We start from the raw sequence: 10,920 nt of genomic DNA, 5'->3' as shown, positions 1-10,920 counted from the left end.
GCTTGTTCCCAGGCTCCTGGGTGTTAAGGACTAAGGAGGGTGTTCCACACCCTCCCGCCTTCCATTGTGCCACTCCTTTTGCCTGCACTGCCAGCCTTTTCATTCTGCTGTCCCTTGAGCCTTATCATAACTCCTTCAGGGTGTGTGTGTGTGCAAAATACCCAACACCTAAGTGGAAAAGTGAAGTTTTCTTGTTGTTGTTTTCTTCAGAAATCTGCCCAGAAAGATTTAAACACTTACCTTTTGTAAAGCTTTATTACAGACTTTGTCAGGGGAATGAGAAAGCAATGTTTGTTTAATGAATCTATAAATCAAATGACACACGAATCCTACAGAAAAAAATAGGTTTTACGAGAAAATGAATCTGAAGTCTATTGAGGGGAATTGAAAGTCTCCAGATAGTTTCTGTTTTTCCCCCTTTCCAAATGCGTTCCCAAGAACCATGGCTGCCTGTCCCTGCTTTAGAATTGTGTACTCAGGGGATGGACAGGCTGCTATAACTACAGTCAGAGAAGATTCCATACTAAAAGGAATCAAGAAACTGACTCCTGGAAGACAAACTGTAGATAAATGACCAGAGAGGAGGGACAGCATACCATGGCAGAGCGGCATGAGGAATGGTGTTGGGGAAGGAAGATGAGTCATCTCCCAAGGCTGACCACTTACATGTTGTCCCTGAGTGAGGACAGAACCACTGCGTTGCTGGAGTATGGAACCCTGCATTGAATCCCAGATCTTCCCAATCCCCAACTGTGAGACTCAACGGCATTGTTGCTTGCTCTGTATAGAGACTGAAGAGAAAGCTTCACGTGTCCTGGAGGAGGGAGACAGGAGAGAGCAGAGTGGCTCCAGCAGGTGAAGTCCGGGTGAGACTAGGAATTTAGCATGAGCATGGATAGGTTGTTGCCCAGTAGAACCAAAAGACCCAAGAAAGACTGAGACTCTTGTGGAAGTTCGTTTTGTTTGTGTGTGTATATATATATATATAAAGGCAAGTTTTAGCAAACAAGTCTGACAACTAGGGAACTTTTAAGTTACCCACCCAGGAATAACAATCTCTTCTATCATCATCTGGCCTTCTTTTGTATTAGTTACTTGAAATCCATTGGTCAGCATTCTCAGAGTGCCTTAGTTAACAATTCTCAGAGCATTTGTGCCTTCTCTTGATTATTTGAGGTTTACAGTGGATTGTTAACTATGAATGTGAAGATACGTATATAGAGGAACAATCAAAGATAAGCTGAAAAGGTTACGGACAAATGTGTACATAACAGGCTTTTCCATGTATTTCAAAGTATTCAACTCCTCAACTTATGGTGAGGTTATATTTAACTTAAGGTCAGCACTGAGACATAGTGATTACATTATCACCACATTGGCATCCCTTTAGGCTCCAGTTTGATTCCCTGCTGCTCTGCTTCTGATCCAGCTTCCAGCTAATGTACACAGGAAAGTAGCAGAAGATGGTCCATGTGTTTGGTCCTCTTCATGCATGCATGAAACCCTAGAAGAAACTCCTGGTCTCGTTTTGGCCTGGTGCAGCCCCGGCCATTTGGGGATGGAAGATTTCTGTCTCTGTTTCTCTCTCTGCAACTATGCCTTTCAAATGAATAAATAAATCTTAAAAAAGAAAGATATTTAAATAATGAATTCATTTAATATGTGTAAACCATTGACCATTTTCTTTTTTTAGTTTTATTTATTTATTTAGTTTTTTATTAATTATATTGCATTATTTGACACAGTTCCATAGGCTCTGGGACTCCCCCAACCCTTCCCCAAACCCTCCTCCCAGGGTGGATTCCTCCACCTTGTTGCAATATTACAGATCAAATTCAATCAAGATTCTTTCATTACAAGCATATACCAAGCATAGAGTCCAGCATCTTATTGTCCAGATAAATTCAACGATTTTTTGGGGAGACCATCTCTGGTCTGAAGGCAGAGCTAGCAGAATCTCATCCTGATCAATTAAAAGCCACAACACAACAGCAAAAACAATTTACAACATTATGGAATTAATTGACATGGTATTGAGTAACCAATATGTTAAAAAATGCAAGTTCTAACCACATCCTGTGGCTACTTCATTGGCATTTCAATTTTAGTTTATACACAGAACCGGCTGCTATACACCTTAAAGTGGCTCTAGGGTACTATTCAGCTTTCTCGTGTCTATTTTCATTTTAGTATTTAGCAGTTTATAGTGTTGAAGCATAATTTTGCTGAACTTGGCAGATTTTAGGATAGTTTAAACTGGCTTATAACTCTGATAAGGCACATGTCAACAGTTGAGGTGCAGAACAGTTTTAGGAGGGGTATGCAGGGAAATCTTTAATACCTTAGTGAGGAGTAACTAATCTTTGTGTCCTACCTAGTAAGGTATGTGTGAGTGCATGCTGACCATTTCCTGTCTGGTTCTAAGCTTTCCTTGTTGTTCTCTGTCTGTCTATTCTACTTTTTTTTTGTTGCTTTTTGGGGGGAGAGGTGGTCCTCCGGAGCGACCCTGATGGTCACTGCAAGAGAGGGTGGGGCTCCAAAGTTGGAACTAAGTAAGGACCAGAGAAAGCTCCTCTCCCTAGTCCCAAAGGAAGTTTACTGTTCTTCTGTTTCTGCGGACCGCTCAGGGCTCCTCTCTGTTGTTCCGATGACCTTGGATCCTGCAAGGAAGGATTTGGGCTTCTTCCATCCCATGTGGTAGATCCAAATTGGGGTGGGTGACCTCAGAGTTCTCGGCCTCCAAAGCATTGACCATTTTCTAATCCTTGTTTAACATGCTAGGAGCACTTAGACTAATTTACATTGGGTGCAATATCTGACACAAAATAACATGTTGAATGTCTCGTGTAACTTGCTGAATACTATAGTGAAATTGGAAAAACAGTGGTGATATCAGTATACTTCCATATCATCATATAGTTGAAAAATCTTCCAGTAGAATTGCTACCAAGTCAGGGACTGATTGTGCTTCACTCTGCTTCTGGGGTTTGTTTATGTGTGCAGTTACTTGGAGCTGGTGTTGTGGCATAATGTGTAAATCTGCCGTCTGCAATGCTGGCATCACATATGGGAGTCAGTTCATGCCCCAGCTGCCCCATTTCTGATCCATCTCCCTGTTAATGACCTGCGAAAAGCAATGGAAAATTGCCTACATGTTTGGGTTCTTACTGTTTATATGGGGAATTGGGAAGAAGTTTTTGACCCACGACTTTGGTCTGGCCGAACCCTGGCTGTCACAGTTGTTTGGGGAATGAATCAGCAGATGAACCTAGAATTCCATCTAGGTCTGTTACTTGGGTTCCAGGGACCCAAGGAGTTGGACTATCATCTGGTGCTTTCTCAGGTGTAGTACCAAAAACCTGGATTGGAAGTGGAGCAGCAGGGCCTTGAACTAGTACAACATGGAATGCTAGTGTTGCAAGCTGCAGATGAACTTTCTGTCTTACAATACCATCCTTCTCACACAGGTCCTGAGGCACAGATAAAAGTGTTCAGTATAACATTGGTGGGAGAACAGAGACTAGAGCTGGGAGATGAATTAAAAGCCAGAGACTTAAGCCAAGTGTGGCGTGGACCCAGGGCTGTCTCAGAAGCCATGAGCTCCCCTCAACTCCTCTAAGCTCCAGTATAGATTAAAGACCTGCTGAGTCAGAGGGGATGCTGTGGTGAGCCATACTGCAATGAGTCAGGAGACAGTCCTTCCCAGACTCATGGATTACATCTCCTCTCAGCTATACACAACGGTGGGTCCACAGGCTACAAAGCAGGATCAAAGCAAACTGCAGCTTGAGTTTCATCGATATGACGTCCACTGAGCGGACATAAGCTGGGAGGAAGGCATGGGCCCAGAGCAGACCCACTGATTCTTGCTCTTTGGGAAACAGAGTCATGGGCTGTTGAATGGAGGCATTCGGCTGGGATCATGCTGATGAAGAAATGTACAGCCCAGAAGCACCCTGTGGACTATGAGACCACAGCAGATGCAATGCCAGGCTCAGGAACTTCCAGCTCCTCCCAGAACCTCCCTATTCTGGCGGGGTTGGTCGTTCTCCCCTTGCTGGGCTTCCTTCCTAAACTCATTTTCCAAGTTTGCCTAGTTCTCAGCTGGAGATTACACCTCCTCAGATCAAATGTCATGGGCTGCATCGTGCACAAGCTATTGCTTCCAGTGGTGGGCTTCAAAAAATTTCCAGAAAAATGGAGTAACAGGGAGATGGATCAGAAATGGGGCAGCTGGGGCATGAACTGACTCCCATATGTGATGCCAGCATTGCAGACGGCTAAAGGAAAGCTTGGTCTCACTTTTCTTTTTCTTCTCCGCCAATTCTCACCTTCTCTCCTGCTGTTCTTACACTCCATATTAGGCCTACATGTCAGGGTAGAAGATGTGGTTTTGTGATTCATTCTCAGTTGTAAATGAGTGTATTTGGTGACCATGGTTTAGACCAGATCCCACCTGTAGATGTCTGCTGACGACTTTGCCTAGGGATGTCCCCCAAGATCCCTATCTCTCTCCATTTATAATCCTTTTGTGAAGAATTAAAGCTAGTATGTGTTAGTAGTAATAATTATAAGTGAACTGTTACTCAGTGTTTAGCATATGCTTAGCATAGTCACTCAGAATAACCCACTTAATTCTCTCCTAACATTTGAATTGGTATTACAGTCTTCCCATGTTATGGGATGAGGAGTCTGAGATTTAGATAAAAACATTTGCCCAAAGTCATTGCAGAGGGTTAACTGGTAATCCCATCCACCCCTCCCCCTGGCAAAGATATAGCTGAACCCCTTAAATCTGTGAATGTAAGTTAATTTGGAATCTTTAAAGATATATAAATAAGGATGAAATCACCCTGGATATCACCAGAGTGGGCCCTAAACCCTATGATAAGTGACCTTGTAATTGACCAAAGATGATGACACAGGCAGAGGAGGGAACAACATGTGTTGAAGAGCAGTTGGAGTGATATGCCTAGGAGTGAAGGAGTCAAGGAGAGCTGGTGGCCATCACAAGCTGGAAGAGTCGAGGGAAGACTCCATTTGCACCTTCAGAGGGAGGCCTTCTGGGCTGTTTAACTGTGAACAAAGAGAGTGCTGTGGTTTGAAGCCACTCAGTTTGTAACAATTGGTTACAACAGCTGTAGAATCTAAATTGTCATAGAGCTCCTAAGTTGTAGAACAAAGAGCTATGAAGTTAGAGCTATTATAATAACCAACCTTTTTTTGTAATAGCTAACTTTTAGCCAGCATTTATGCAAAATAATAAGTGATGCCCAAAAAGTTTGTAGTTTTTACAAAGATTTATTTGAAAAGCAGAATCATACATACACACACACACACACACAGAGAAAATATTTCATCTGCTGATTCACTTTCCAAATGGTCTCAGCAACGAGGGCTCAGGATCTTCATCTAGTCTCCCACTGAGGTAGCAGGGGCCTAAACACCTGGGCCATCCTCTGCCCTTTTCTGGGCCAATACCCAGGAGTTGGATTGGAGTGTAACAGCCAGGACACAAACCAGCGCCCATATGCGATGCCATTGTTTCTGGTGGCAGCTTTACCCGTTATGCCACACTGCCTGATCCACAGTCTTAAATGTTCCTGGAAAGCAGCTCAGTAAACACATTTGTCTTTTCTCCTTGGTGAGAGCCCAGCGGCAGGATTTGGTGTGGTTTCCTCTCAGATCCTACCAGTTCTGTCTGTCAGAATCTCCTTGCTCTCTCTAAAATTGAGGCTATAGGTACCATAGAGAATCCAAGTTCATGTGCAGTTCCTTTAATTTAGGAATCAGTTTCAAACATAGACATACATGCCTCATGTTCAGATGTGTCCAGAATCACAAGTAAGGACATGAATAAATGAAATGACAGTAGGTTGAATTGTGTGAGAATGCACCAGATTAGCCATTCCCAGGATATCTGTGGAGACAGTTCCAAGAAGCGGATTGTTCTTTCTCATTCTCATGTTTTTCTCCTTAGCGGAAGGTCTCCATTAAATGTCCATCATCATACTTGGCTCTTACTTTGGCTGAGAGAGAGGGTTTTTTTTGTTTTTAGTTGATACATATGGTCTGCAAGGGTGGAAAAGAGGAAAACAGAGATTGGATAATGGATGCGCTCAGCTCTTAAATGAAGCTATTCCAGGGTCCTTTGGCTACCAAGGTCTGTGTCTGTGACACACACACACACACCTCCCCATGGGACCATCAGTCCCTGCTCCCCCACACAAGAGGCCTTGATACTGAACCTTACAATACGAAAGCAAGACCCAGCCTTCTGTCCATCTCCCTTAAGCCATTTTGTCCTTTCTTGTCTTCTATCAAAAAGTCATTCATTGAATTAGGAAATGATGCAAGTTACCTTACAAGGTTCTAGTCAAAGTCACCTGACTCAGAGTCATTTGCTTCTCCAGTAGATAAGAACTTTGATGCCAGTGTTGCTCTGAAGTGATTTGTGCAGGGCAATTCCAGGTCTGGCCAGAATGTAACTGCCTCTTGCACATAACCTGCAGGCCAGCCGGAGCTCACTTACCTGGCCATCATAAATTCTTACAAAGCATAGTATTGCTGATCACTCACATGAGGGCATGAATTCCACTGACCAACAGGAGCTTGAACATGAACTAATCATACACCTCTCATCTCAGTCCCATTTTCAATCTGTAAGAACCTTTACCCTCAATTCCTTGGGTAGCCTGGGAATTAAACAATTGCTCTCTGGCTTCTTGCTCTATGCTTTGCAATGCAGACCTATTTTATTCCACCATCCTGATGTCATTGAATGACTTCCTGTGTGTCAGGTGAGTGGACACAGTTTGGGGGTCCTACAGCAATGTCTCCAACTCGTTTGGGGTGTAGTTCAACAATAGTCTTAAGTAGTGCTTGTTGTCCTGGATGCTGTGACACAGAAAGGCTAGGCCACAGGAAGGTGGGCAGGGCTTTGCAGAACTCCTGAAGGCCCGCAGGTGCTGCCCCCGATGTGTGAGTCCAGGAAGGTCATGCTGGAAGGCAGATGATTTCACATCTGTAAAATTGAGCTGGCTACTTTGCTATTGGACTATTTAAAATGGGGAGGATCATGCTAAGAAGTTGATTACACCATAGCTTGCTTCACAGCCTTCCACTGGGAACTTCCTTCTATTTTTATAAGCAAAGGCTTTTTTTTTTTTAATTAAGTATAGCAAAGGGGTGCACTGAACTGAGCGGCTGCTCACTACTTGCCACGTCCAACCTCTGCTTCCCATACAGTTCCTGCTGATACACCTTGGAAGAGAGCAGAGAATGCCCCACATGTCTGGGATACTGCCACCCATGTAGGAAACTCAGATGGAGTACCAGGTTCCTAGCTTTAGTCTGGACCAGGCCTGTTGTGGCCATTTAGGGAGTGGTCAGCAGATGGAAGAGCTCTATCCCTCTCTGTCACTTTGCCTTTCAGATGAATAAATAAGTCTTAAAAATTATTTATGGAAGCATTTTCTAAATATTTGTAAAATCGAATCCTTGATTAAAGCAGCACAGTTTTAATATATCCTTTTAAGTGATTTTCATCTTAGTGGTGACTAGATTTTCTAGCGAGTTCTAGTAAGTTCTAACTTTGTTAAGTTGCATCAAGGCATGAGACAAACCAATGTGCTAATAACTCTTATCTAAGGTGTGTGTATGTGTGTGTGAGACAAACTAGATACCTAGTTTTTATGTCCTATTGAAATAATCTTTGTGTTCTCTGTCTTTTATTGAGTTCTCTGTTTAAAAACAGCGAAAGTTATGTACTTATTTGAGCAGTCTTTGAGTGATCTCTTTATGTCAATAATTAACTCTTATCTATATTGTGCCATGTAAATGAATCCTATTCCTTCTTGACATCCTTGACAGACATCAAAAAATTTAAAAAGTTTCATGTTTGGAACTTTGATATTTCCAGTGAAGCCTGAGACATTTGGGGATGGTTCCACCTCTTCTTAACTTCTGTCTTGGGCTTCTTCTCACACACTGGATTTTCTCACATAGCCACATGGGCTTACCGTACCACTCTGTCTTCATGTCTGGCATCACCTTCTTTCTGTATTGAGACAGTTGCTTCTTGTAAGCATCTTTATCTTCTTCCATTAGGGAATGCCTATATTCTGCAATGCTCTGCCCTCAGGCTGTGCTTATGATGTACTTTCACTTACTCCTTGCTTTCAGGATTGTAACCAGGGAATCATTTAGTACTGTGAAGGACAGACATGCCTCTATTCACAACTCCCTTCAGGGCTCCAAAAACTTTGTTGCCCGCAGTAGACCTGACAAGGCCCATATCCAAATAGGAGGTGAAGGCTATTGACCATCAATACTTCTCACATTGCCTTTATCTCTAGCCACCTCTGCTTGTCCTTCATAGGGTCTGTCCATGCCAAGCCTATTTGGAAGCTTGTGAGCCAGTAGCAGGCCAGTGCAATATGTTACAGGTGTATTTTGGTAGTTCATGTGCAGACTGTCATATCCCCTGTTATATGGGCACAAGCAATCTGACAAATTGAGGTCTTAGTTCTACAAACTCTATTCGAGTGTGTTGCACTTATTTTTATACTGGATCATGAAGCATTTCCAAGTGTAATAATCAATTTTGCCCTCTTGCCATCTTCTAAATTTCACTTGGTACCTCTTAAGTAGATCTTGTTTTCGACAACTTGAACAAACCCTATCCTGAGGACCAGAGACCTGCCATAATGACTCAGTGCAGACCAGCAGGCCCAGCAGTGCTTTGGGACGGAGAAGAGCCAAGGTTGTTTTTATTAATGACATGTTATCATTGCTTTGTGGAACAACTTAACTTTAGACTAATCAGAATTGGCAGAATGTCCCTTCTGTCCCCATAGTCTTGTTACTACAGGTTCTTGTCTTTGCACAAAAGAGTTAAGACAAGAAATGTGGAATCATGGTAAGGGAAGTAACAAGGAGGAAAAAATACATCGGGTAGAGCAGGCGGAGGGTGGGGGGGGGTGGGTTCTCAGGAATAGGCTGAGGGTCCAGCCTGCATTCAGGTTGGAGTTTTTATGGATGTGGGCATGGGTCCTCCATTCCTCTTCCCCTATACCCTGTCTGGGGTGTTTCTCAGTGGAGGAATTTTACCATGGCACTCTCAGTGGGGGGTGGATGAGAGTAATCTAAGCTGCCCCCAAGGAGAGGGTTAGAACCCTTCCAGCAAAGTCACCCAACAATCATTGGTCAATGGTAAGACTCTTGATATGCAGATGTTGCTTTGTTATTTTTCTTCCCTAGTTCAAGCACACAGATGCCACCCAATAAGGTTATTAAACAAGAGCAATCTTTTAGATATGTAGTTGCTGACTTATTCCTACATTTTTCTTCATTCTGAAGCACAGAAATTCCCATTTTTCTTGTGGCACCTTGTACATAACATTAGGTAACATCTACCTTGCTACCTTGCTATCCAATTACTTTAAATTTAGGAAGAATTCCTTGCATTGTTGTAGAGAATTTATAGAACCACCAGCAGGGCCAGAAGAGAGTCTTGGACGTCATCAATATAGGAATAAAGGAAATTTAAACTACTCAGTCAGGAAAGAGGCCACACTTCAGTGAACATCCGCTATCTCCATTTCACTGAACATTCCTGAGTTGTGATAGGACATCCGAGGTAGAAGAGATGGCCATACCATCTCTTACCTACTGCCTGAGCAGCCATCAGGAGAGCTGAGGACAGACTTAATGAATAAAATATAAAAGGTTGGAGTGAACCTCCGATATGCTGGGTTGGTGAGAATGCATAGCCCTTTGTCAAAGATCCTGTCTGGATAACCTAATCTGAAAAATATCTGCTTCAGCTACATCTCTGCTAAGAAAATAGTCACTACAAAATGAAGCAATGCCTATGATGGCTACAGTACTGACAACCCGCGTGGGAGCTGATTCATGTCCCTGCTGCTCCACTTCCAGTCCAGCTCCTTATTAATGGCAAGGGACTCTGCACAATGCTCCAGAGCGTGAGAAGATCCAGGCTCTTTCTAATAGAATGAACAAGTCCCTAAAGGATTTTTAGATCCTTAGGTTTGCACTCCGGAATCAATTATGTAAGGTGAGGAACATGCCACGCAGGGTTTTCTAAGCAAGAGTGATTTAGTATTTTTAAGGACATATTTTAAAAAGTCTCAGTTCTTGGAGACTGGTCATACAAGTACCCAACCAATGACGCCTTGGGATAAAATCCAGACTCCTGACGAGTGGCTTCACTGGGCCAGAATCTCATGAAGATGCTTTTTTGGTCCTCCCCTCTGCACAAGGCTCTGTCTGCTGCCTCAAGCCCCGTTCATTTATCTTTGAACTTCATATAACTTGTGTTAGGCCTTTAAAACTTCATGCTATCATTTATGTATTTATTTTTAAAGATTTATTTATTTATTTATTTGAAAGGCAGAGTTACAAAGAAAAGAGAGAGATTTTCTATCTGCTGGTTTACTCTCTAAATGGCCACAATGTCTAAAGTGGAGTAGGCAGAAGCCAGGAGCCAGGAGCCAGGAGCCTCTTCCAGGTCTCCCACATGGATGCAGGAGTCCAAGGTCTGGGAATGTCCGCTGCTGCTTTCCCAGGTGTGTTAACCAGGAGCTGGGACAAGCAGCGCAGCCAGGACTCAAACCAGCATTCACAAGGGATGCTGGTGCTGCAGGCAGTGCTTTACCTTGCTGCGCCATGGTGCCTGAAGCAACAAAGAGTGCTTACATTGCTGGTGTACAGTAGAGGAAAGTTGCGGGGAAGGTGCATCCCCTCCCCTCCAGACACCCTGGAATCCTGACAAGGGGCAGGGTGACGTGACCTGATTGAGCTGAGGAATTCAGGAGTGAGTAAGTAGCTGGTCTGGCCCGAGAGAGGCTGTAGACTGAAGATGCAGGAGAGACTGATGGTTCGTGTGAGGGAGCAGAA

General features: G+C 43.4%; 1 pseudogene; it reads right to left on the bottom strand.

The window, feature by feature from the left end:
* Positions 1–7,894: 7,894 nt before the first annotated feature.
* Positions 7,895–10,691, bottom strand: LOC121148230 (annotated as a pseudogene).
* Positions 10,692–10,920: the final 229 nt, after the last annotated feature.

Source organism: Ochotona curzoniae, unplaced genomic scaffold (genome assembly GCF_017591425.1).
Source record: "Ochotona curzoniae isolate NIBS_2020 unplaced genomic scaffold, NIBS_Ocur_1.0 scaffold_4683, whole genome shotgun sequence".
Classification (NCBI taxonomy): Eukaryota; Metazoa; Chordata; class Mammalia; order Lagomorpha; family Ochotonidae; genus Ochotona; species Ochotona curzoniae.
The sequence above is the reverse complement of the archived record's forward strand: the minus strand, read 5'-3'. Positions and strand labels throughout refer to the sequence as shown.